We start from the raw sequence: 27,943 nt of genomic DNA on the forward strand, positions 1-27,943 counted from the left end.
CACAGATGCAGCTGATCAGAAATACTCCATCCAGCACAGGACAGACCTTTGCAATAGAAACACTCAGCTCCTTTTTCTGCAGCACCAGGAGGTTCACATTCCTGGGTTCAATAGAATAATATGATCATAGAATAGTTTGCATTGGAAGGGACCTTCCAAGCTCATCCATTCCCACCCCTGTCATGAGCAGGGACATCTTCACCAGCTCAGGTTGCTCAGAGCCCCGTCCAGCCTGGCCTGGGATGTCTCCAGGGATGGTTCATCCACCACCTCTCTGGCCAACCTGGGCCAGGCTCTCACCACCCTCAGGGGCAACAATTTCTTCCTCATTTCTAGCCTATCCCTTGTCTGTGTGAATGGGCTCGATGGCAGAGTCTCCTCACAAACGCAGCTTTTCCGTCGCTGTTTGCAATACCCGACTGCTCCGTGGTCCCTGGTTTCTGCACAAAGCGGCCGGTTCTTGTAAAACACAGCAAGAAATTCCTGTGGTGATGTTTCAAAGTGCCAGCACATGTGGCCTGCTCTCTGGGTACATATTTTTACTGTTTCCATTTCAGCATGATTTAAGGCTGTGGGGAAAATAGTTACAAAGGGGGAGAAAAAAATATCCCAAACCCCAAACTCTCCAAGACTGCTGAGGTTGGGCAGTTTAATTTCATACTTAGCAATCACAATCTGCACTGAGATAATTAGACTCAAAAGTCACAAGAAAAGCGCCAGATGTTTCCAGACCTGTTCAGCAGAGATTCTGCCTTTGATTGTGACAGTTTAGCATATGAAATAAAACTGTCTATAGTTGGAACCGGAGTTTAATTTCTGAGGTGAAAAAAACATCTGCCTCATAAGAGGAAGCTGTCTCAGAAAGGAACAAATAGCTTGTGAAAACTAGCAAGATAAAAGGCACAGTTAAGTAAAAATTAATGAGTTTTGCCTTCTGTAGGGTTAAAGTCCTGGCTACAACTGAAAGGCCATTGGGGTATATGAGAAACTATTACTGCACACAAAGATAAAAATAAAAAACCCCTCTCCTTTTTTGTCTGTTACAGTAATAGCAATAATTCTGAGAAACAAAAGAGGCGTACGGATCATCCTTGCCCACCAAAGAATTTGAAAGAAAGACATATAGATAAATCATGGTACTTGCAGGTTTTCAGCTGGATTTTCAGAATTTTTCTATTTATTTCAGCACTGGACCAGAATGAAGTCAGCAATGACACCATGAATTATGCCTCATCTCCAGTTCTCAGGAACCAGCTGAAGAGGCTGTAGGATGACTGAGGAAGGAAAAAAAAAGCAATTATGAGAGAAGAAGCTAATTAAGTTTCTAGACTATTGGAAAATCCCAGTGCCACAGAATATGAAAGGTCAGGTAACTAAGAAACAGTCAAATTTAATTTACTTTCCCCTTTAGCTTTCCAAGAAAACCTCTGCAGCCAGAGAATATTTCAGACCCAAAGGAAAATTGCATGGAAATATTAGGTGCACTTTAGAGAAAGGGCTTATTTAAACGCTTTCTCAACAGCACTAGAATATCATTCTAAACTACGCAGTTATCTTTGAACTGCCAGAATATAAATCAGGAGAAAACCAGCAATTATCCTGGTTATCCATCCTTATGTGGACACACAAAACCAGAGTCCACTCTGGCTGAGTTTTCGTGCTGCAGGGCTGGAATCCAATAAATTCCAATAGTCGCTGTGAAACGCGTGGTCACGAATAAAATCTCTCCGGACTGGTGAGGAAAAGATACCACTGTGACTCTGCCAAAAGGAAAGAGTTGAGCATGTTCAGAAATCTTTATTATGTTATCTGAATGGTTGCTGGGAGAGCTGGTCACATTCTGCCCAGTGGCAGCTGGTATCAGAGCTCATCTCTAGGTCTGGGAGCTGCATTTATCACTTCCCAGCAGGAATCATTGACTGGGGTAACATAGTCCAATGGTTCACTGCAATATCACATCACAGAATCACAGACTGGTTGGTGTTGAAGGGACCTCTGGAGATCATCCAGACCAACCCACCTGCTCACGCAGGGTCACCAGAGCAGATCACACAGGTTGGTCCAGGTGGGTTTGAATGTCTCAGAGAAGGAGACTCCACAGCCTCTCTGGGCAGCCTGGGCCAGGCTCTGGCACCTCACAGAAGGAACCTTCTTCTCATATTCAGCTGGAACCTCCTGTGTTTCAGTCTGTGCCCGTTGCCCCTCATCCTATTGCTGGGCACCACTGAACAGAGTCTGCTCCATCTTCTTGTCACCCACCCTGGAGATATCAATCAGCTTTGATCAGATCCCTCTCAGCTTTTCTTCTCCAGGTTGAACAGCCCCAGCTCTCTCAGCCTTTCCTCATAAGAAAGATGCTCCAGACCCCTCATCATCTTCGTAGCCTGCTGCTGGACTTCCTTATCCTTCTTAAGGATAATCATATCATATTGTGATATGTTTTCCTTTCTAATAACATTTGTAATTCAGACACAATTCATACAGTTTTGTTTTTTTCTGATAAAATATCCTCCTGAGCAGTTTCCATATATGGTCAAAGTTACCTAGAAAGATTTTTGTAATCCCTACCTGTGTAATCAACTGCTGCACAATAACATAAAAACCTCTTGCAGCTACAATTAGCCTGGACGGATCCGAGTCCTCAAGTAATTTTTCCCACATTGTTCTTGTTCTCCAGCTTCCCTTTCATAAGACATGCATGACTGACTAGATTTTACAAACACACCAACAAAGTCCAACTGAAGTTCAAGTTGTTCTCTGAGCAAAACTGACCCAAATCTAAATTTAGCTGCTCCTGCATATGCAATAGTGTTATTTGACATTCTACATATGTTTGCAGCATCAAGCCATCTAGTCCCTCTTCCTCTCATCCTTTTCTTCTCTTCACCTTTGCCCATGGCTTCCTGCCACCCTCTCTCATGACTCTTCACTGCACCCAGGGTCTTCTTTTCAGTGCGTTGCTCAATCTTGTCATAGTTGATGCCTCTTCTCCATAGCAGTCCATCAGACACCTTTGCTCTAACGTCCACCAGTTTCTTCCCCTTAACAAGTGAGAAACATTTCTTCTTTCAAGTTTCTTTCCAGTGTGCTGGTGCTGCTGCAGTTCGGCTGGTCACTGTGCAACCATCATGTCACTCAGCCCAAAGGGTCAGTGTTTCATTAGGTGACACCAATGAGGATGGGTGAGGGGGCAATAGCCTTAGCCTTAAATACATTTAAAGTAATTTGCTAATATTATGTTGTCTAATGATAAAAACCCCAGATCCCTAGAAAAACTGAGCATCACTCCTACTACAGCAGAATATAAGCAGCACATCCCCTTGATCGCCATGGCTCCCAGATCAAAGATGGCCAAGAAAGACTGATGGATGCTCATTTTCTCTTCATGTATAGCTGAATGCAACCACGCAAGTAAAACCAAGTTGCTTTTCAATGCTAGGGAATAAGCCTTTAAAAATGTGACTAATGGAACAAAAAAACATCTGCAAAGGATGTTCTCTTTAGATCCCTGGAAAAAAGTCAATAGTGAAACTACATTGTGTACTGATGTGGATGCATTTCTCTGCTTTTGCAAATAGAAGTTTCCCTTCTGCATTTCTTGGAGACTGAGATCAATACTGAATTTTTCCAGAGTCTGAAGAAGGGAACTTGTTCTTTTATTGGTATTTCTCTGTTGTTCTTCATACTGATATCTACTCACCCTGCTTTGTTAAGGCTCATAACCTCCCTATGAGCTGGGGGAGAATTATTTTCATTTTTCAAGGAGGACACCTGAATTTCAGGAACTGACTTTTCTAAGGTCACACGGTGCAACAGAAGAAGGTACAGAAGCAGATACAGACCACCTGAAGTGCAGACCTGTGCTGAAACTATTAAACGTGTTTTCTGGGAGCAGGAGTTGGACTCATAGCTGAAGAATATCCTATTTTATTATGGACCAATCAGCACAGAAAAATCTTTTCAGGGAAAATTGATGTTTAATGAAATAGCAAAAAGAAAAACTGTTTTTAATATAGCTTCTGCCTCCAATTATAGAAGGAGAAGCTCTGTTTTCTTGTAGTTTGAACCACAACAGGATTCAGATCCTTCAGGAATACAGCAAGATATTAGGCATGTGTTATATATGTTATATTCTTTAAAGATACTTGATAAGACTTGTCTTCATAACCATCTGCTTCCAAACAGAATTCACATAGAATGCATCTACAGTTATTTGGACAAATGTATGTGCTTTCTAGCTTTCACTGGTCTTACAGACAAGAAAATAATGGAATGCCTCCCAATTTGATTAGTATGAAAATATAATCTATTTATATTCTGTTATTCAGAAGAACACACTGAAATATGTCTCACTGTCAGACACAGACGAGTGTCATTTCTGCTAGTCCAAGTCTTTTGGTGAAATAGAAATTTTTACATTTGTTTTTTGTAAGGATGTGTAGAAATCTTGTCAGTATGACTACTAGGATGCAATTCTGATATTCAAAACTCCAGGGAAGAAATTAATCTCTAATATAGATATTCTGAGGCTTTGGTGCATGGGGACAAAGCAAACACAATGGGTCACAGTCAGAGCACATCCTGTGAGAGCAACACATATCTTAGTTAACTTCAGGCATTTATGTATTTATCTGTATTTAAGCTCACTCTCTAAGCTCTCTATAGAGTCCAAAGAAAGAAACGTCCCTGCAGCCATTTTTGACATCCTTTTTTTCCCCATTGACTCTCAAAAAAAGCCTAAACCTAAAATCTTGGGTGGATGCTCGTCACCTGACATTGGATAGATCATCCCCCTTGCCGGGGCAAGAGATGAAAGTGCTGTGGCAGCTCCTTTCTCCTGAGCATCCAGAGAGATTGGACAGCTGGCACCAGGACCATCTGTCCTATTTTTCACTCTCCCAACCTTTGATGTCATGGGATAGTGACTGTGCTGTAGCAAGTGGCCTGGCTGTGATCATAAGGATTCACTAAGGATAAAATCTGGCCCATTGGGGCATGATGTATATTGCAAACCAGAAGAGCATCAGTGCTGACAGCCTTGTGGTCCCTTGTGCCTTCCTCTGTGGGGTCTGTGCAGACGCAGAGGTTGTAGGGATGCAGGGGGGTTGGACTAGGTGACCTTTGAAGGTCTCTTCCAACCCAAACTATTCTGTGAATCTATGATTCTGTGTCTTTGGGAGGTTTCCCACATCCCACCTTGAGCATGTCTTCACTTGATGGAGAAGATCCTGGTGGCTTGGACCACTGATCAGAGACAGGGGAGGAGGTCCATGAGTCTGGGGCAGTGGAAGTTGTGTGATCTGTGGGTTGTCACATTTCACATCTGTGACAGGAATAAACCAGCTGGACATGAACTGCTTTTCCGTTGGCTGGAAGATAGGGGCTGGATTGTGCAACTGGGGTCGGTGATGATGAGAATTGGGCTGTGACACAGGAAGGCACACGCAAGAGAGGACTCACCCCAGGAAGCTGTTGCGGTCACATGTGGGATCATCTGTCACTGAATGTTGTTATCAGGAGAGACAAAAAAAATCCACAAATCCAAACCAAAGCTGCTGTGCTGCCTGAGCAGAGGGAGCTGCTGGGGACTGCGATGGGCTCATCTGGTTGGAAAGCAGCAGGACCAACACTTTGTTCCTCTGGCACTCGCCACCCGGCAGGCAAACAGGAGATAAGGAGCCTCGCAAAATGTCAGCAGCCTTGTCCATCTGTGTCCTCTTCTTCTAACCTCGCAGGGTGTTTCCATTTTGCTGTTTGCAAGCACTGATGTCTTGATTTCCATGTCTCCATTCTCAATCATATCAACATTCAGTATCTCTGATTTTTCTCTCTGTATCTTATTCCCCAACCTAGGTTTGACAAGACAACAGTTTGTTCATAGAACATGTTCTTCCTAAGCCAGCTCCTTATTTGGGCAGCTGCCTTTCTCTTTTTTTGTCTGTTTCCCATGCTAAAAATAATGTCATAGACTTTGCGTGATGGCAGAAACCTTCACAGTTCTGCTTTGTACTTTCCAGTCTAGCAGTGCCTTCTCCAGCAGAAAGAGAAACTCCAGAGCCTCCCATCCCTGTGGGATCACCCAGTTTATCCAACCAATCTTTTCAGTCTTTTTATTTGGGGTAAAAATTGGACTCCTGTCCAGAGAAACATTGGTTCCTCTGCCTCAAAAATTGTACCCAAGTGGGTCCTCAGCTTTGGATCCTACATTGTAAAAGGCACCTCAGATCAGTGCTATGGAGCTATGATTTCATCATCAGGAGTTTGCAAGCAACACAACTGAGATGGGGTGACACTTCAGACAAGCAGGAAAGAGAAAAAAACCCAAACAGTTAAAAATAAAAAGTCAGTGGAAAACAGCTGAGATTTTTAAACATCCTGAATTTGATTCCTTAATCTCTTTTTCCAGCCTGAAAAATCCCCCAAGTGAGAACAAATGTATCTCAGACATTAAATACTTCCCCACAACTTGGAGAAAGCCAAACTCTGCAGAAACTGGAGCTTAGTGGGCCAGAAATTACATTTGGTCTCCTTCTGAATACCCTTTGCCACACTACAGACACCACAGCCCATGCAGACATTATGTATTTTGGCAAAAACAGTATAAATCCTCCAAAACAGATACTAGATATTCTTCTCAGCTAACAAAAGAGTGCTAACAGCACGTGTCAAAGCAATGAGGAGGGAAGACATAAGGAAATGGCACTGAGCTCCATGGCATTCTTCATGGTTAATTGGATAGACAGAGCCCAGGCTTGGGGCTGTATCTTTAACTTTTAAAGTGTTGCATGGAGAATTAAGCATTAAGAGGAATGGGAGTCATGATGAAACAAAACAGAAAGCCTGGTGTACCGCTATGAAAACGTACATTTAAGGACAGTGACTGCCAAGAGAGAGATAATTAGGTGAACTTCTGGCCTTATCTGTGAACTCTGCTGTACACCGTGTTGTTAAAAGCAATCTCCTGGTGAAAAAGAATGTCTGCCTCATGCTAAGCTGTTTAAACGGTGTACTGTAATTATGCGTACAGATGTTTTAAGAATACATATGTAGGAAAGCACAGGTCTTTAATTATAGGTAGGGCTGCATTCAGTGCACTTTGCTCCATTGCAAATGAGCCTGTGCTGACCCAGGAGCGACTTTCCAAGGTCTGTTTGGGGAAGGCACAAGCTGCTTTCTTTCTACCATCTGAAAGCAGTTGCAGTGGCAATGACCCTCTTTAAAAGCACTTCTTCAGTCCAGTGCAATAAGAAACTGCTGGCTTTCCGCACAAGAACTGATCTCCTCCTGGGAATGTCGCTCTGGTGGGATGGTGGCACATTTGGCTCTTGGTGCTTCTCACGGCACAGCCAAGCACTCACTCAATGGGCCTGACAACCCCTCACTCCAGACTGATCCCCAGGGAGAAGTAAAAAAATAAGGCTGAATTTTCCCATCCCAGTTTAGCCCCACAGCTCTCTGAAGATGCTGCCCCATATTTTTGCCATCTTGTTGGACATAGGTTAGGTAGAAGGTTTTTACACTGAGGGCAGCGAGACCCTGGCCCAGGTTGGCCAGAGAGGTGGTGGATGAACCATCTCTGGAGACATCCCTGGCCAGGCTGGACGGGGCTCTGAGCAACCTGAGCTGGTGAAGATGTCCCTGCTCATGGCAGGGGTGGCACTAGATGAGCTTTGAAGGTCCCTTGCAACCCAAACCATTCTATGATTCTAGGTGATGAGCGGCTGGCTGAGAAGATGTGCAGTTGGCAGACCATCTATGGCTCTTTCCTTCCCCACTTCTCTTTTCTACCTGCTGAACAAATCCAGCCCGCAGAGACAACAGTCACAAAGCAGGAACAGTGGTATGTGGCATTATTATTGTTTACTTGATTCTAAAAGGAAACCATGCGCCCGCTCCCATGCTCAGCTTGGCTTCTTGCGCCCTTTCCCAGTGAACAGTTCATCAGGGCAATGTCCCTGACTATGCATAAGCATGCAAAAACTTCAAGAGTGGAATTAAAATGCATTAACAGGACCAACAACATCCGCATGCTTAAAAAGTTGGTTAAGTAAGAGCAGGGGTAAAAGCGATGGCATCTTTCTTAAAAGTGATCTGCCTCTTGTGCATCCAGTTATGGCTCAGCACTCAAATATGGTGCTTTTGTTTCTGTTAGCCTTCCAAAGCACACTTACCCTATAAAGAAAATCAAGATTTATTCCATTTTCTGCCTTGTTTCCTGTGCTCAGACCAGTTACCAACTCAGATGGGGATGGAGATGGGAGAGAGCTGTGGTACCCAGTCACCAGGAGTGCAAGAAAGGACAAGACCAATTTGACTCCCCATTTTCTTCCAGTTTTCAAATTGTAAACCAAAGGACTCAGCATGTAATGAGTTCATTAAGGGGATTAAGCACTTTTTAAAAATTAAAAATTAATTATTTGGAGACAGCACATACCATACAAGTGTCAAGAAGATATTGTTCATATAAATATTTCTCTTTTTTTCACTTGGAAAGCACTCTGCAATGATATCTGAACAGGTTCAAGAAGGTGTTGGCTGGATGCACAGAGATGCGCAGCTGAAGTAACAGCATGGCAGCCATGGATTTGAGTTTTTTTTCATTTTTATTTTTATTAAAAGAAAGTAAACTAATAAACAGGAAGGAGGCGCCTGTGGAGAGACCACAGTAGATGGAAGGAGAAGGGAGAAAAGGTTAGAGGATGGTTAACAAACTTAAATGTGAGTGTTTCCAGACTCTCTTGGAACTGGATGAAAGGCGCTGATCTCCTCCAGGCTATTCTCAGTGTTTTTGGTTCAGCATTATTTAAAATATGCTTTCCTGCAACAGTTTCACCATTTCCTGGCCTTAAAAATCAGAATAATGGAACTATTTCAATGGATTGGCCATGGTGATGTCTACTGATAACTTGAAGCGATGGCCTTGTCCATGCTTAAAGTTTGTCAGCCTAGCTTTGCCCCTGAAATTATACTAGATTTTCCTAGCAAAGGCTTTCAATGGCAAAGAGATATGTAGAACATATAGCAGTACAGTGAAACATTTGGGTGAAGTATTATCTCAGGGTTTGGGGTTTTGCAGCAGAAGGTAGACTCATAAAGGACATTCCTCTCTACTGGCAAACTGTCCATGTCTCTGTTCCTCATACACTCAGAAAAACAAACAAACAAACAAACATCTGTCTAAGTATCTGTGGTTCAGGCCATATTTCTTCTTTTTTTTTTTTTTTTTGTGTTCATGTTGCCAATAATTTCAATCATTTTTTTATTTTTAAATACTTTGCTGTCTTGGATTATCCAGCCAGTAGCAATGACTCGAGAGAAAGAAGTCACTACTGCTAGGGTGGCTAAATCTTGGGATTACAAATTACAAATCATTTGCAACCCAAATGGAGTTTTGAAAAGGACCCTAAAAATAATACATAATCAGAGAAGCCATGTCTTTCATTAGATCGAGTTGTCTCCGGTGCCAGAATCCACTTCTCAATGAAACTTCTGCATTTTGTGTCACTTCTATCCATAGCGAGTGTTCGTCTTAACTGGTCAGTGATGGAGGAGATGTCCACAGCAGACAGTGAGGGGCAAATCTAAATAATGAAGCCACTGATGGGACACAGAAATGTTTAGATAGACAGAAAAATTGGATCTCACAATGGTGTTTTTATATTTGTATTAATATATATGCTGCATTTGTCCTAGTCTATTGTACATGGAGATGAACTTTTTAATTAGTAGGAAGACATTCTCTACACTTTGCTTTAACCTGAGAAAAGTTAACTTATTTAAATTGACAATTTTAGTTCTTTCATTTCCCTGAACTACAGCTGATGTGAAAAAGTTATACAAGTGAACCATGGAAGTGATTGAGAGATGGAGACCTGCATTTGCTCTCCTGCTTCTGCAGAAAATGACAGCTACTATGGAAAACCAGCCAAAGGACAACAGCGATGAAATCTTCTGTCTTCTTGGCAGGTGGGAAGTTATTCTTTGGAGTGTCACAGCACTCACAAGTGACATCAGGTTACATACAGAAACAAAGAAGTAATTGGGCATTTTAACTACTGTACCTTGTCTTTTAAAATAAGATTTTCTCTTTTAAGTTCAGATTTCACATGAATTTCCATCATAAATAGATCTCCCTCTCTCTTTCTCTGCCTGTTTTAGTTCTGACTACCAGAATTTGTAAATAACTACATTTTACATGCAACGTTACAATGAGCCATAACTAGATTTTTTCCTGTACCTGGACAATAATAGAGATTTGGAAAATACCCCTACGTCATGATATGCCCACAGTTTTTTCTATGTATGAAGATGCTGTAATGCCATCTCTGCTCATTAAAATGTGTATTGACTTATTTTACAGATATACTAAAAGCACTGGCTATGGCAGAGCAACTCAAAATTCTCTGGCAGACAGTGCTCCCCAGAATTTACCTTCCCTGGCACCAGAAGGCATGTTCAGAAACTTTCTCTGTTCTGTGTTCAAAGTTTTATGGCCACAAAATCATCTGCAGATATTTGTAAGAGTAATGAACCACTGGCATGCATCTGCTATGCAAAAATATCTTCTTTAAAGCAGTGGTGAGCTGGAGAATGGTCCAAGTCGTGGACTCAGGGGCAGAATTTAGAAGATTTTTATGCTTTATTGGAGGTTTCTCTTTAGCCTGCTTATGCATAAGAGGTGATTCTTCCATTCAGGAAATACTCAGTAGTTGTTCAGTAGTTAACCCTACGTGTGGCTTTCTGAATCTTAGGTTGGAATGTAAGCACTATCTTGGAATAAAAAGTCTAGTCTAGACACTTCATGAAAAATCAAGGATCATGTCCTTTGGAGTTTTTAAATTCAGTTCTGTCTGTAATTTTATCTCCAAATCTGCAAGCTCACAGGTTACGCAATGGCAGAATCATTAAACGCCCGCGGCTTTTCAAGCTTCAGCCTGTGTCTCTCTAAAAACATCCAATTTCTGTTTATTCTCACATCACTTTTTGTGCAGATTAATTGAACCCTCACTTGAAAAGTTTCCAAAGGTGCTGGGAAAAGCCTCATACCTAGGAGGGTTTGCTATCAAATGAGATACAGGAGTCAGAGATTCAACAGAAACTTTAGAGCTGAGGCTCATGCTACAGGTGACATCTGCGACTGGATTTGCCTGGAGTTTCTCTCCATTCCCCACTTGACCGCAGGCTGCAAACAACTTGAGAAGCTGAAATGGGGAATTATGCAATATTACATTTTTGTATAAAGTTATCCTTCTTTAGTTAAACAGATTCCCTTCTTGTCTCCGTCATCATCTTTGTATTTTAGCCATGATGGTCTAGGGTTTAAGTGAGGCGATGGCTTTTTGGGGGAGAGAGTTTATCTTTTATTGGATTCCTGTAAGAGAACAGATAAGCACTCAAGCATGCAAGTCCAAATGTTCAGAAGGGAATTGCTTATTTTAAAGCTTGCCCTTTGTCTCCATTTTTTCATCTTGCCTAATAAAAGTAATTTTTCCTTGCAAAACTTGCCATGGCCAGCCCCGAGATGCTACACAGAATTCTGTCAGGGAACAGCAGGCTGGATTCCAAGTAGGAAGGTGCTCATAGACAATTTTTGAAGAGCTGGAATGCCAGCCACAAACATGAATTACACGTCGGTCTCATGGAATCAGGTGGGAGCAGGTCTGGGGGTTTTGGCTGCAGACGCTCAAGCCCATTCCTTGGCAGTGTTACAGGAGTAATATTTGTACAAGGATAAAGCACAACTTTGTCAAAGCATTTGCACAAATTAAAAACTTTGTTTTCCTTTGCTATTATTTATAATAGCAGTCTGAAAATGAAATAAAATGAAACAAAACCAACCCAAAGTTGGTTTGCCTATGAAAGAATTTTAATTGGTGCTCATGGCAGGACCGAGTGGCACTGTGGGTCATTTCTCATGGACATGGGCCCTGGGTTTCCTCCTCAGGCACAAGGAAAGTGGCTTGTTATATGTCTTACCAGAGGAAAAGCATCACTGAAGAGTGGTCACTTCTGAGACCTGGCATATTTTACTCTCATTCTCTAACTAGTTAAACAATATCCTTGTCATCTCCAGGTTAGTGCAGTCTCTCACACATTTATTCAGACCCAGGACTGAAGATATTCCTTGGATACACAATAACCTGCTTGGCATCACCCTTCCAAGTAGGTGCATCAACATCCTGAAGATCTCATACAGAGAATTTGCCCCAGTATCCCAGTATAATTACGTAGAGTGGTTTCAGTCCAGCCCTTTTCACTACTATAGGAGCCTGCTGCTGTATCTATCCACTTAAGCTTTACTTTTCGAATATTGAAACACAAATGCTTTTAAATGCATAGGCTACAGCTCGTGTGAACTGTGAGAACGAGGAGGAAAAGTAAAGTGTTTTCTTCTTATTGGGAATTCTTTATTTGTAGCGAGAAATGGGCTTTAATACAACAGATTTACGCTGAGTGATCTGTCTTTGCTGAGCTGGAGAACAAGTCATTTTTGCACCCATAATATGAAGCAAATTTCTGATAATGTAGGTAAAGATTTCTTGAATTTAACTTCAGCTTTAAAAGAAAAAGGAAATGGCTGTATTTAAAACCTGTGGTCACATCGGGACCCTGGAAAGGTCTGCTGATGTTGAACACTTTGCTGGCAGCGGCTCAATACATGGGAGGTACACTCTATGCAGCAAAGAGCAGAAAAATAACAAGTCAACTCTCCTGATTGCTCCAGAAATGAACACAAGAGAAAGACATTACATAGCTTTCTGAAACAAATGATCCCATAAACCTCTCGCTCTGAGAAATAGATTTGTATACCTGCATAGGCTCATAATGGCTGAACACAGGACATTATTTTCAGATGTCTTGGTAGCTGATTAGAGCTATTTAGAAAGTGGCAGTTTCATTTTGTAGGCAAATGCTGGAATTCCTTCTTTTCTTCTCATTTTGCACTGGAATAACATGCAGACAGTTGCTGATAGAATAATCAAGAAACAATACTCTAGTATTATAGTAAAAAAAAAAGCGCTAATATCTTAGAGAAACAAAATCTTGACAGTTTCATTAGGAAACCAGAAAATGTAGTAAAAAATTGATATGTCATGTCAAACACTGCTACAAATCTGCACTTCTCCAGTTCCTGCTCCATGTCTGTCCTAGCAAGGGCTGGGACAGTGAGCATGGTCGTGGCTGCATCCTCCAGATTGCTTTTCTCTTGCACTGAGATATCAGAGAATTTCCCAAGGATGCTGTTGAACGTGCTGGTGCCTGAATCCCTCGTGCCGTGACACCCGGTGCAAGATCAGGCTGTTTGATGCAGCAGATGGTCCTTGTTTCTGTCCCAGCAGCGCCTTGGGGGGATGATACACAGGGAGATTTGTCCTGACAGGTTCTGGGGGTGAAAAAACATATTTTTTTTGGGATCTTTGATGTCTGTCTTTCTCATCCCAGCCTCATTTCCTCTGTTCAAAAGGCATCTTGGTCTGGATTTGATCCTGGCTCTTAAATTCTACCTCACCCTTACAATAAAGCAGTGGTGGAAATGGTGGGAAATGTTAGGGCATGAAGTCTGGTATAGACAAGAGTGAAACAGGTCCGAGAAAGTCCATTTTGCTCCAGAGCTCTTTAAAGCAAAAAGCTTCATACATTTATTCTTGATGACAGGGTTAGAAATGTATGAAGCTGTCAAAAACAAACTCAGATGCAATGCTGTGTCTGTCACCATGTTGGTGGAGTTTAGATACGATTGAGAAAAAGAATTTGTTTCCTTGGTAGCAGAAAATTGCTTATTTTACAAGGTGCCATGGAGAGTGTTATCTACGTGGGATTTATAGGGTAGAGGCTTTAATAATGCATTTCAGCAGGAAAGGAATATTTGTTTTATGACATACTTCCCAGAGTGGTGGTTGGCTTTTAAATGCACCGTGCCTTGAGAAATAATAATGCACATCTCAGAGAGCTGTGATATCACTTGCCCCAAGGGCAGGTTGGATTTGCAAAAGGGTTGGAGCTCAAACTGTTCCCAAGACATGGAGCATCTGGACTGTAGAGGCACCCCGGCTGCCAGGCATCCTGGTGGGACATCATCAGGAACACCCATGTATTAAACGTGCCCCATTATTTTGGACAGCACCTCTTTGTGTGGAAATGCCATTAGCACCAATAGTGGCGTTGAAACCATAAAAAGCTCTTGCTGTAGGATAATATTAATATCAGGATCCGGTCCTGTGAAATGCTGCTTGCTGACATCTGATAGCAACAGTGAGATAACGCGTAGTCTTTGAACTAAATTCAACCAGGATCAAAATGGTGCTGTTGCTTTTATATTAAAGGCAGAAAAGACAATACAAACGCGCAGATATTTGGCAAGTGGCAGCTCTGCCAGCTGAGTGGAACGGACAGAGCGGGCTGAGTGGGGAGCAAGGCACGTTACGTGACAAACAGCTAACGGGAGGACGGCATCAAGGAGGCGCAGAGGGTTATTCGTTGCTTAATGAAGAGCCTCTCCAGGTTGAAAATTTACAGTCCTTTCACAGTTCAATTTTGTCGGGGCACGGAATAAAAATAACCATTGAGAGGGGTGTAGCGGTGTTGCAGCTCACAGAGGAAGCAGCTCAGACCTTTCAGACCTCCAGCACAAAATCATATTGACAAGGGAAGGCAGACTGAGAACACCAGCCAGCAAAGGTCAGCTGGGGCAGAGCATGGGGGTGGTAATTAGGCTACTAATTAAATACTTAAGGGCAAGCTGGGGAAGGAAGAATGCTTTGCAGTAGAGAAAAAAGGAAGAAAAAATTCCCAGCACAGTGTCAGACGGGCATCACCGGTTCCCTTCAGACCCGTCTGCCTCATGATTGCTGAGACGAGCCAAGTCCTGGTTGAGATGAGAAGAGGTCAGAGCAGCTGGCAATGCACATTTTCTTCACCGCAGAAGACTTGAACTTCAGAGAATAACCTGCTGTGAGTGCTTCTCCACCATCCCCAAGGGAAAGCCCTTGGTCAAATAAGTGGGATTGAAGCTGGATTTTGGTGAATGAGGGGTGGGAACAGAGGTGTTCCAGACAAGGGATCATCCTTTGCAAACCAGGATGTGCTGCAGTCTCCACACAGCATGTAGGTAACCAGACTAAAGTAAATTTTAAAAGTTAGAAAATATTCCCTGGGGAAAACCAGGTCCCCAGTGAGTTCAAGAAGTTGAATTTACATCATATAAACAGTACAACTTGATTTTCTGAGGGAGCTGGAGTCCCTGCAGAATCACACACCTCATTGACTTGTGCTTGGCTTCATCCTGACGCCCTCCTCCTGGTCAGATTTAAAAAATCACACTCATTTAATCTTATTTTTCCTGGGCTGAGAGATCAATAGTCCAGTCACACACAAATATAATCCAAATCTTCTTTCTTTACTGTTTTAGTTGCTATCACAAAAAAGGCCTCAGACTGAAAAGAACTTTTACAAAACATTGTTGACTCTGCCAGGACGGATCAAAGCTAAATCTGTAATACGGTGAGAAGAGAGAATTCAAAGAGTGAGGGAAAAGTGAAGCCATTTGAGGCACAAAATAAATGGGTCACTTTAGCTGTGGTTCTTCCACCTCTATGTTTTATCAGGTTCATATTCTTATTATTTGAAGTAACGTCTCTGACGTAAATTAAGCATTTTACCTGCAGTAGGAAAAAGCTGCTCAGAACCTTAAGAGTAAAGTCAAGATTTTTTTTTTTTAGAAAATGTTTAGTGGAGCGGTTTTTTTCAAGGTACATATGAAAATGGTTTTGATGGAGGTGCTGGAACTGATGGAAACTATTATTTAAAGGGCAGAGTATCTCCCCTTGGGCTGATCCTGTCTCTGTATCTGACTGGGCCAGGATCTTGTCCCATCTCCAGAGGTTTGGGACATTAGATGCCCTTCTGCGATAAGAGCATTATAAAAGTGACTGAAAAGAAAGATTTACAGGTGTGTGGGATCAGCAGGTACTAAAGCAAATACTTGAACATGGGCCCAGTCTATCCATAAATAAAATCTGAACTGTGCTGGGCCAACCAGACAGGAGGAAAACTGAACGTAATTCACATTACACTCTACTGCAGTGGTATTTCATGTTTCTGTACACCTTGAAAATACAGCTTGGTGTCCATGTACACACTGTACAGCTCACATACATAATGGAAAATCTTACCCCACCGTCGATTATCCTGAACATCCGAGGCTGATGGGGAAAAATGGTTTTACTGATAGCCATTGGAAAGAGCACAATGCCTTCAATCCCACTGAAAAGAACTCCCTACAGAAAAATTACACTCTAAAAGAGAAAAAGACTTGACTGTGGAGCTTCTCCGGTTATATCGTCCCAAGAATTCAGCTACTTTGGTCAGAAATTGCATCCAATTCATTTAATACTGTATGTGTCACTAACACTTGGCCTCACAGTCTGTTTTTTATTTTCTTTTTCACTAGAATTGGGCTGAAAAAGGGAAGACTATGAATAAGGGAGAGGACTTCTGGAGCAGCTAATAACCTGTGCAGTGTGGGTAAGAGGGTGCTGGCCCAGAAAGTTTATCAGAGGTCACCTTTTCATCTCTCCAATAGCAGAAAGCACCAGGAGCCATCGCTCAGCTGGTGACCAGTTTAAAAAAACAAAACAAAACAACATAGATTGTAATTTTTCCTGCAGCAACACTTGCCAGACTCAGCTGTGGGACTCCTCGTTGCCTGAGGAAGTCTCCAGCCGAGCTGCAGGGAACACGGCGTACGGGCGGAAAGAAAGGATGGGTCTTTGTTTTCCTGTAATTTGGGACCGCTCTACGCTGGCCCTGGAGCCTGCGTGAATAGCTGAGCATAAAGCTAACTATTTCTGTTATTTATTTGTGTTATTTATTTCTATTGTTTATTATTTTCATTTAATTGTTTATTTATATTTATTATTTGGGGGGTGTCCTGCACAGGGAGGGGAGTTTGACTCGAGGATCCTTGTGGGTCCCTTCCAACTCAGGACATTCTATGATTCTATTCTATGATTCTGTGAGTTAGAAGGGACACACAAGGCTCATGGAGTCCAGCTCCTGTCCCTGCACAGGACACCCCACAGGTCACACCGTGTGTCTGAGGACGTTGTCCAGTCTCTTCTTGAACACTGTTAGGTTGGGGCTGTGACACCTCCCTGGGGAGCCTGTTCCAGTGCTCCAGTGCTTGTTCCAGTGCTCAGGACATTATATATAAATAAAAAATTCTATGTGAATTAAAAATTCTATAATTAAAAATGCATCTGCTTCTTCTCCTGGAAAACAAGAAAGAAATCAGGAATGAAACCTTGATCACAGAACTGGAAAGAGAAGGGCATGCCAGGAAAGAGAGGAAGAGGAAACTGGGTAAATCGCTGAGCATAAAGCTAACAATTTTCATTATTTATTTAATTATGTAGTTTATTTATTTATTTATTTTTATTATTTGGGGGTTGTCCTGTTCAGGGACAGGAGTTGGACTTGATGATCCTTGCGGGTCCTTTTCAACTCAGGGTGTTCTATATCAATTAAAAATTCTATAGAAATGAAAAGTTCTAAATTAAAAATTCAACTGCTTTTCCTCCTGGGGAAAATAAAAAAAAAAATAAAAAAAAAAAAACAACAAACAAAAAAAAAAACCCAGGAAGAAAACCTTGATTACAGAATTGGAAATAGAAGGACGCATCAGTAAAGAGAGGAAGAGGAGCCTGGTTAAATAGCTGAGCTTAAAGCTAACAATTTTTATTATTGATTTAATTCTCTATTTTAATTATTTATTTATTTTGATTTTTTAGGGCTTGTCCTATGCAGGGACAGGAGCTGGACTTGATGATCCTTGTGGATCCCTTCCAACTCAGGGCATTCTATATAAATGCCAGGGATGCAGAAGAGCCGAGCAGAGCAGGCTCTTCTCTGCACCCCCGGGAGGAAAACCCCACCAGGACAACAGGAAAGGCTCAACAAATACAAAGCATTTGGGACTAAATCAATATTGCAATCTGGGATGGAAATGCTGATGTTTTAATCAGTGTTGCCGCATCAACGGGAGATTATTTTTATTTTCTTGAAGGAAGCGGGGAATGGATGGAAATGGGGAATTTTATCTCGCAACAGACCTCCCACCTTCAATAAATGTGCAGGGAGTGCAAAGGGAGTTCAGAACGCCCTGGTGACTGTCGAATGCCTTCCCAAGTTCACCATTCAATACTTTCATGTTATTTGCAGGTAGTAATTGACAGCGGCAGTTTAATTAAACAGAAACAGCAAGACAGTTTCTTGCTAAAAGGGCAGGCAATAGTAATTTTCTAGAAATGGATCCCTCCAGCTCTCTTTGAGGATAAACACTCAGAGCACTTGCAAATTCTGATAAGCAGCTTCAAACCTGCATTGTTATCTTGCTTTTTTTATACTGTGAACTTGTTGGAAGGAATAAAAAGAGGCAGAAATCTTTATTATTCTTCCTAAGGGATTCATTGCGTTCTACTTTGCAATGCTTCATCATATTACAAATTTTCACTGTACATGCTTTTAATAAATACTTATTGTTATAAAGATAATAGCAGTCTTATCACATTAATGACTTTGCGGTAGTGTAAAGGAAAATAAATATTAATAAAGTTAACAGTAACCTTGGTACAGTAGAACACCGGTAAGTGAGAAATTTTCTCAGTGTTTTATAGTACAAGAAAGCTCTGCCAGCATTGGAAAGAAAAGTATATGAGATAGAAATGTAGATATTTTTGAAAAAAAGCTCAATGATTATTTCCTATTATAGATCACTGCTGTCTGTTTTATTAAGATTATTCTCTCAGCCCCAGTTCTGCCCTGAGGTATTTCTGCTGCCTACCAGCGCTGCAATGAATGAAGGAAGGCACCATCTGGGCACTTGTCTTCCAGTGTGTATATAGGTCTTCTGGGGTTCTGCGTGGATCCCAGCATATGGGTCAGACAGACATTTCTTTTGGATCCAGAATCAAAAAAAAAGAAGCAATGGCGCTACAGCAGTTTTTCTAGGCAGTTCTGCATTTTCTCATCAGAACATTTTCCTTTTCCATAGTTTTTCTCTGCGGTTTGTACACCAGCTGAGCCCATCGGTGCAAGGCAAGAGCAGTTGTCCTGGCATAGCCCAGAACGCTGGACTAGCTGTGAATGATCCATATGTTCGATGTCCATTGCTGTGGGAGACACATCCAGCTTTTCCAGAAGTCTGGCTGCTTCATGGAATCATAGAATGTCCTGAGCTGGAAGGGACCCACAGGGATCCAACTCCTTATATAACTCCATCATACACGTATGTAGCCGCACAGCCTGTTTTCCAGCCCATAATTACATGGGATGTCCTTCTCTGATGGATAAAGCAGGATGCCAACTACTACAATACCAAAAATATTGTTGGAAAAGACACCCTTCTTTTCTGAGCAGAGCTATCCCATCTGGGTTGCATACTCATATATAAACATGCATTGACACCCATCACTAACCTGCCTGAAAGTTGTGCCCCATCATTTTTAGATGTAGCTCTCAACCCATCAGATGAATCAGAAGAGATTAATACATTTTTTGACACTACAAGTCTTGCAAACAAAATCCAAGCGAAATAATAAATAACTTGGTCCCCAAACAAAAGATCCATTCCAAAATATGTTCAAGCAAATCATCACACACGTTTTGCCCTAAATCTCAGACTATCAAGAAAGGCTCAAGTTTACAGAGATTAACTCCAGAAAACTTCAAAGACATTCCAATGTATTTTAATTACATAAAAGAATATGGGCAGAAACTCTGTCCTCAGACTCTTGCTTGCTATGAACCACTGGAAATCCTGGGTGAGTGGACAAAATCCTGAAATTGCAGCCTATCAGAGAAGAACATTTTGTTGAAGTTAATACATTATAGAACTCATTTAATAAACGGTTCAACCACACAGAAGTTTGCTCCCTCTTAAAAAGAAGCGTCATCTCCAAGTAAATAATCAAATACAGGTATTCTTGCATCCCCGTATATTTCCCAAGCATTTTTCATTGTAGGCTGAATTTGAAAATGGGAGCACGTGAAACTGAGCACCAAAGCTTTTTGCATGATTTTACTACAGCATGTGTTTTGCTGGCCTAAAAACTCCTACAGGAGCAATTGAGACTGTTGTTCTGCAACAGAAAGAACAATCTATTCTGAATAAACAGCTCTCAAACATACGGTCCTTTGCTAGTCCAACATGAGAGGTAAGCCAGCTTGCTGAAAGTGCCATCAGAGGGAATAAGGATATTGCAAGACTTGAAATATGAGGCATAGAGATTTAAAATTTAAAAACCAAGGGTTTACATAAGGTTAAGCCTTGAATTTTTTAAGTCTTCAGAGTCTGATAATTTTAAAGTTATTGTCTTTACTACACTGACCCGTGTCACGTTGTTCATTTGCTTTTATAGTTTGTGGACATTTTTACACACTAAGGCATAAATTTAACAGAATAAACAGTGATTTAAAAAACTAGAGATGGCAACTGCAGAGCAGCCAAGCATTGGTTCTGATAGTGAATTTAACTTTAAGGTTTCCTGGTTTAGCAGATGGCAGATCTCAAGCCTGACATTGCATTAAAGTAACTTTCTTGAGTGCAGTTTTTTGGTAGAGCAAAGCATGTGGTCAAATTCACAGAAAAATCTGCATTAGCTGATGCTGTTACATTATCCATAACATTCAGGCATAATAATGTCTTGACAAAAAGGATGTATGTGTGGATATTTTACTCATCTCATCTCATCTCATCTCATCTCATCTCATCTCATCTCATCTCATCTCATCTATCTCATCTCATCTCAGATATTTGGGCTTGGCTTTCCAGTTTGGGGAAGGTAGCTGGGTTTTACAATTGGATGGAATACATTCACCTCTCTGCACTGGCATTGCTAATCTGTCTTTCTCCACCTCTCTGATTTACAACAGTCCTTAAAATGCAGACTAAGACCTCTCGGTAGTGTTTGTGTCACTGTCATGTTTCCATTTTTGTCTGGCTGTTATGCTTTCAAGCAGTCAGGAGCTGGCAGCCGCTGTCTTAAGCATAAAGGGAATTGAATACATCAATAATAGCCAAAGGATATTGTGGCAACCAGAGGTGCGAAGGAAGGTGGCCAGGTTTCCAAACGGCATCATTAAATATGGCAATATCACCTTGGCGAGTTAATACAGCACCAATTGCCCACGACTAACATGGTATTTTTACCACCCAGAAATACTCCAGGGAAATAAACATTTCTCATCATTGCCAGGAAAGCCGAATAATTAATGAACAAAATGATGATAAAATGCAGAAAGTCTTTGTTCTTGAGCAAAGCGTATTAGTTTCTGGGACATGAGGCTCATTTGTAATCGGGATCTAATTAATATAATCAACACAAAGACTAAACACTGAGGAGAAGATTTTTCTGAAATAAAGATTGATTTCTGTGCCAGTCCTTCGATGTGAAACACACTCACAATTGTATTTTTGCATCCAGGAGCAGATATTTAGATGCCTAAATATCCATTTATGCATACCAATGGGCAGTTTGCCTGTAAAACTAGAAGAAAAGCAGCAGAGAGATGGGTTTTCCAAATCCAAACTCCCTGGTGGTGCTTCTTGGCTCTCACTTTGAGGAGAGCTGGCTCGATGTGCTTCTATGTCCTCAGTAGTTCTGGGTAGAATTCACAAGCCATTGATGTGCTCCATGGCACCAGCATGAGTTCTTTGAATAGGGATGAGATTTTTGTCTTGCCTGCTCTATAGTAATGCCCGATGTTAATATTTCAGTTTTCACCAGGAGTTCTCAATGCTCTTTTCAAGCCTAATTAAGGTTCATAGCACACTTAAGAATGAGGCAGATATCCTAATGGCAGGAAAAATGAGGATGAGAGAAGGGATGTGACTTGCTCGATATCACATAGTTGCAGCCCCGAGACTGAAATGCAGAGATCTTGAGTCTCGGTAGCTTGCTCTAACCACTAATGAATAATAATGACCAACCATATTGATAATTAATAGCACTTTCACCAAGCTTAATACATGTAAAGTGCTGCTGAAATACTAATTCATTCTCCCTCACTGATCACCGCGGGTATGCGTGATCTTCATTCTGCAACCCGCTCCTCTTTGCATACTGGAAAACCACTGAGTTAATCAGATATTGCTCCACGGTGGAACGCTGAGCTTGGAAATGGTTTCAGGATGAGGTAGGAAAGAGGATGCTCAGTGTCTGGCTTTGATGTAGGGGTGCTTGAGCTGAGAACTTGGTCTCCCAGCAGCAGAATCAGGCTCCATTAGAAACCCATTCAAATCATCTGAATTAGAAGCTATTTCTCTCTGCTGAGCCTCTGGAGAGCCAAACATCAGAGGTCTCAAGCTAGACATGCGAATATTTTCCCTTAAGTGCTTATTATTATTCCCATTTTGCAGGTGGGTGAACTGGAAAGGACAGGACTATGCTAAATTAAGTGAGCTGCCTGCAATGGTTAGGCTCTGCTCCCCCCATAAAACTCCTGGAAATGTGTATGAGAAAAAGAATGCAAAGCTGAATAAATCTCAAGGGAATACGTTTAGGTTGTAAAAATACAGAGATAGTATCGTAATATCTCAAAGTGCTCTTGGAATATATGGTGAGTCATGAGCGCCGTATATTAAATGGTCAACGCTTATTCAACAAAAGCAATTTTTCATGCGAGACCACAGGAGTCACAGGAATTGGCTTTGCACCAAACTGCCTGATTCAGCAAGATATTCTCAATGTGCAGAAGCTTTGCTGTTATGTTTCAGCTTTTAGGTACTGGGAGAGAGGATGTAACCAGCACGATGAGAAACTAAGGGATTCCTTAGAGGTTCAAGTATGGTGGTGTTCTAACTATGGGAATAGAAAAAAGATACACATTAAGAATAGATAATATATGTATGAAATTCATCCCTCCCTTAACTATTTCTTCAGCGTGTATGATGGAGACTGGTATTCTTCCCAAAGCCAAAAATTCTGTAGTAACTACAATAGTCATTACAAATTATAATATAAAGAAGCATTTATCAGTGTTTATCATTGCAGGTGGACTGGAAGAATCATTGCAAATTCAAATGATTTTGTAACGAAGCCTGAGTGAGCAAAAAAAAAGGCAGAAAAAAAGGAATTTTCATTTTTTCTGAAATTAGCAGAAAGAATAACTCTTGGAGAAAACACTTTACGTCAGCAAAGAGGTATGTGATTTATCTTTGTAATAATGTTTTTCGTAACTTTGAAGGTAAAGACAGTTGATCTATCTTGATATTTTTCATACAACATCCAACAAGTTAAATGACTTTATTTGCATATCTAAACCAAAGGCTAATCTAGCATAAGTGTGCTTGGGAATTCATCTCTTTGCAGCTGTACAGGGTCAGGACCCATCCTCTGGTCCAGAGGGAAAGGAGCATGTCATGGCCATCTCTTATTTTAAAAGCAGGCTGACCTCATGCGTTGACCTCATCAGTGACATCCTACCTATGGGAACAGTCACGGACTGAGCCAAGTATCATCTGAGCCAAAACTGAGCGTGCAAAAGCGTGGCAGAGTGAGACCCCATAGCTGCACTCCAGATTTTGTCCCTCCTACCCCAACAGTGGCCAGGTAGCAACTTCTCATCAGGTTTGAGGGACACTCGTGTCCCCCTTGGGTGCCCTATCATATAGGGTTTGCTCTTTATACATGGATTTCTATTGCAACAAATGACAAGTCCATATGGTAAGCACTTATCCCATGAGCTCAACATTAACAAATCAGCCTTGATACTTGAAATATTTATACATTATAGCTAAAAAAGACAGTTATTTTTTTTGTTCAGCAATATGAGGTGTTTAACCAGAATGTAAATAATTCACAAGGAAAGATTCATATGTGAAGGCACATCCATGCACATATATTATATATATATTTGCTTCATGCCACAATCTGTGGTTTGTTTCAACTCTGAAGCCTCTGCTGAAGTCTGGGGTTTGCAAGGAACTTCAAGGTTAGGCACGAATGAGTAGCAACAGATGGGAAAGAGGAAAGATTAGAGTATGCAGGGGAAAGAGGTTATAAAATACAGTTAATCTGTTTTTTCTTGAGTTCAAAATTAGTTAAGGAAATAAGGCACACACGTAATCCAAGTTCTCATTAAAACACATCCCTGATCAAATTTTAAATGTTTCGTTTTGAATTCAGGAGCTGGAGGAAAGGCAATATATGACATGAAAGTTAAAACTCCGGGCAGTGGAGTGCACACAATATGGCCCACTGACCTACAATTCCCTACCAGTGGCTCAGTGACGATATATATTAACATGCATAATAGATCTGAAGAGTGACAGTTTAAATATGTGGCACAGAGGGGAAAAGGAAAAGATTATTCTACAGCAGAAATGCAATGGCTCCAAGGCTAACGCTCTTCCCTCTTAATTCACGACAGCAATAGGAAACAACGGAATTGTTCATTTGGGAGAGGAGAAGCCGGAAGCAAAGTTCCCATTGGCTTCAGACGCAACGACCCATATTTTTAATCAGGAGCCACATGCAATGGTGACAGAGAAGCCACCTGATCATTTTAGCAGAGACCTGAGAAATCTTAAAGCATCTTTGCCCATTTACTCTGCTTTTTAGCTATCACAAACCCTTTAATCAAAGCTCATGACGTGTTACAGATTTCTAAATACTTTAAAAAAAAAAATAAATAATTAAAGCAAATAATTTATATAAGAGCCTGAACCAACCTAATGTCAAGCTCCTTGGCTGCTGGCTTGCCTAGTTTTACTGTTGCTGTGATGAGCCCTTGGTTGGTGTCATAGAACCATGGAACAGTTTTGGTTGGAAAGGACCTACCAAGCTCATCCATTCCAACCCTTGCCATGAGCAGGGACATCTTCACCAGCTCAGGTTGCTCAGAGCCCCGTCCAGCCTGGCCTGGGATGTCTCCAGGGATGGTTCATCCACCACCTTTCTGGGCAACCTGGGCCAGGCTCTCACCACCCTCAGGGGCAGCAATTTCTTCCTCATGTCTAACCTGAATCTCCCCTCTTTTGGTTTAATACCAGCACCCCTTGTCCTGTCATAACATGCCCTTCTGTCCATCACCATCCTTCTTATAGGCTCCTTTTAAGTACGGAAAGGACACATATCTAAGAGTTACAGGAGGAGCAGCGTGAAACCCTCCAGCCATCGGCACATCTGAGCTATTTCTGGTACCAATTTGAACCCATCTCCATTTACCTTCTCTATCATAACTCCTTATGCATATTATAGAGAATCCCAGCGCTGTGCAGGCAGCAGGTTCAAAAGCTTTCCTTGCCCTTGAAGTCACTCACACGTATTTCCAAAAGCAGCAGGATTCACCCAGCTTCAAGCCTTCTTGTTGCATGTGGTGCCGCAAAAGCATTATGGTAATTCTGAGCGCTGAACCATTTAAAACCTATTTTAATTGATTCGCAGCTACTTCGTGATTCCAGCATATTGTTAAATCAGTGGCAGATAAAAGTAGCAGGAGGTAACTTCTTTTGTATTGCTGCAGGGAGAGCACACCTAAAATAAGGCGTTAAATTCTGGGTACCTCATTGCCAGAGAGATGCAGACAAATTGGAGGAAATTCGTAGAAGAGCAATAAAAATGATTAAGGGTCTGAAGAGACTGAGTTATGAGTGAAGATTAAAGGAACTTAATATGTATCGCTCGGCTAAATGATGACTAAGAGGGAAATTATACCCTTCAACAAGTACTTGGAGGGCATAAATATTACATATAAAAAGGAATTCTTTAGGGTGCTGAAGGACATACAGCTTGGGATAAAAGGATGGCATTAGGCAAAAGGAACCTGTCTCCGGACATATGTCGTTAAAATCTAACAGGCCATTTCTGGGAAACCAAATTGTGATACATTTATCTAATCTTTTCTCAGTAATAATTTTTGCCCATTCTAGGAAAAAAGGCATTGTCTTCAACTAAAGACTGAGCAAGAACTCCTAGATGCAGTCCAGGGATGTGTACACCAAGAAGAATAATTCCCAATCCAAGTTGGGAAAACAGCAAAAAAGAATTCTGAGTATTTGAAGGTTGATATACCCTTTACCGAGAGCCAAAGGATGTATAAGATATGAAATTAGCGATCTGTATTTTAGGACTGTGCCTTGTTGCCAGGATACCATGGGGAAAATAAAAGTAACAATGCATGTCTTTAAAACATAACATTCCATTAATTTCAGTGAGAATTGTACCAATATTTAAATGAGAGGACAGACCACTATGAAGAATAAATCTTTCTGCTGTTTCCTCATAGAACCAACTTACAGCTCAGAACCCAGTTGGAAGAAGAGACAAAATACTCTTCTCCATGGGAGCTGGGGAGCTGTGGCTGCATGTCCCAACCCCAGTTTGTGTTAGGAAGTAACTGAGTGTGCAACAGGTTGGAACGTCTGCGTGAAACTGGGCTTTGCTACACCTCTGCTCAGCAGAGCGGCTCAGCGGCAGAGCCGTGTAAGTCCTAAAACTGTGAAGTACAGCATATATATCACCTTGTGGTTTTTCAGACTTACTGCATGGAAACTCCATGGCTGAATTTAGAGGTCCCCACCCAGTAAATTATTTGCTTCCTGTTCCAGTTACCCCTTTGCTTTTCTGACCAAAGGGGGAATCCTGAAGCTTCTTGCTCAAGCAGCTCTCTTGGAGAACTCAGCACGTCCGTTTGCTCCTCGCAGCTTGTGGCAGAAGGGTGACAGAGACATTTTGGGGAAGTTTTTTGTCTTTTCCTGTCACAACCCACATCCGTTTCTGGGGAGATTACAATTTGACGTAAGGGTATCGTTTTCTGCTGGTGCCCTGTAGCAACATCCCTTGAGCAGAGCTTTGGGAAGCGGCGCCTGGTGATGGGAGGTCATGGGAAAAGGGCTCCCCAAAACCAGCAGGAGCGGGAAGCAAAAGTTTCCCGAGTGCTTGCGGGCAATGAACTTCCCCTGGTTTTTTGATTTGGGAGAGAAGCAGCAAAAAAGCAGAAACATCTGCCTTTCTGACCCCTCTTCATGAGAATAACCAAAAGATGCTGAAGCTGTAGCAGGCACACAGAGGAAGAGCAGGCTGTGACCCCGGATTAGCATCCCATTACAGTGGTGCTCTGAGGACACAATCTGACTTGTTTATCCCAGACTTAAATCTGGCTATAAATGCACAGTTCTGCTGCTGTCAAACCCAGCCACTGAACCTCTTTGTCGGGATTCTGCCCCAAACCACCGTCGGTAGCAATTCCCCTGCGTGAAATAAATCACCTTTAAAATTCACATGCTTGCACTATGAGTTATGTGCCTGCTTTCCAACACTACTAAAGGGCTCTCCCATCTTTTTTACCAGATAAGCAGAGCTAAGAAACGTGCACAAACTTGTTTTAAAAGGAAGATGATCCCCTACATATTGCAGAGTAAGTACGGCAATCAGCAGAAATTGTTTACAGAGGTGAAGGTCAGGAGCTTTCATTTTATGAAAACAAATCTAGTTTGAGACAGTTCTACTATAATTCCTATAATGAAATCCTTCATTTTTTCCCTCTCTGAACATCCTGAGTCATGAGAATTAAAGTCCGGTCTTAATTTTTAGATTTTTTAGATTATTTACTCTGACTGTTCTTTTTCTGACTATCCTTGTTCACGGTAACACAATCAGTTCTTGTGCCATAAAATATTGTATTTCTCTCCCCATCTTACCGGTTTATGTTGAAGATAGCTCCTAAGTGTCCGTGAGATGGGTAGACACAACGTTTATGGAGTGCCTGGAATTTGGTCTACTGTGTGTAGATACCACCAAGATACTCCAGATGATGGTTGGTGAGGAATAGCAAGAACAGAGACTTCCCCAGGGAATGAAGATCTTGTTTTCATGAGAGCTTCATCCATTTTCTTTTTTTTTTTTCAAAAATACATAAAAAGGAAGGGAGTATAATTATGAAG

General features: G+C 41.5%; 1 long non-coding RNA gene across 2 annotated transcripts; it reads left to right on the top strand.

Moving 5' to 3' along the window:
• Window positions 1-1,192: 1,192 nt before the first annotated feature.
• LOC110361037 (uncharacterized) lies at window positions 1,193-27,844 on the top strand. 2 transcript variants are annotated; one of them, XR_010473374.1, is made up of 6 exons: window positions 1,193-1,364; window positions 7,711-7,840; window positions 9,819-9,966; window positions 10,361-16,524; window positions 17,790-19,285; window positions 23,052-27,844. It is a non-coding gene; the product is annotated as an uncharacterized LOC110361037 (long non-coding RNA). The 2 variants fall into 2 exon arrangements; XR_010473375.1 differs by having other exon boundaries at window positions 16,451-16,524.
• The last annotated feature ends 99 nt before the right edge of the window (window positions 27,845-27,943 follow it).

Source organism: Columba livia, chromosome 6 (assembly GCF_036013475.1).
Source record: "Columba livia isolate bColLiv1 breed racing homer chromosome 6, bColLiv1.pat.W.v2, whole genome shotgun sequence".
Classification (NCBI taxonomy): Eukaryota; Metazoa; Chordata; class Aves; order Columbiformes; family Columbidae; genus Columba; species Columba livia.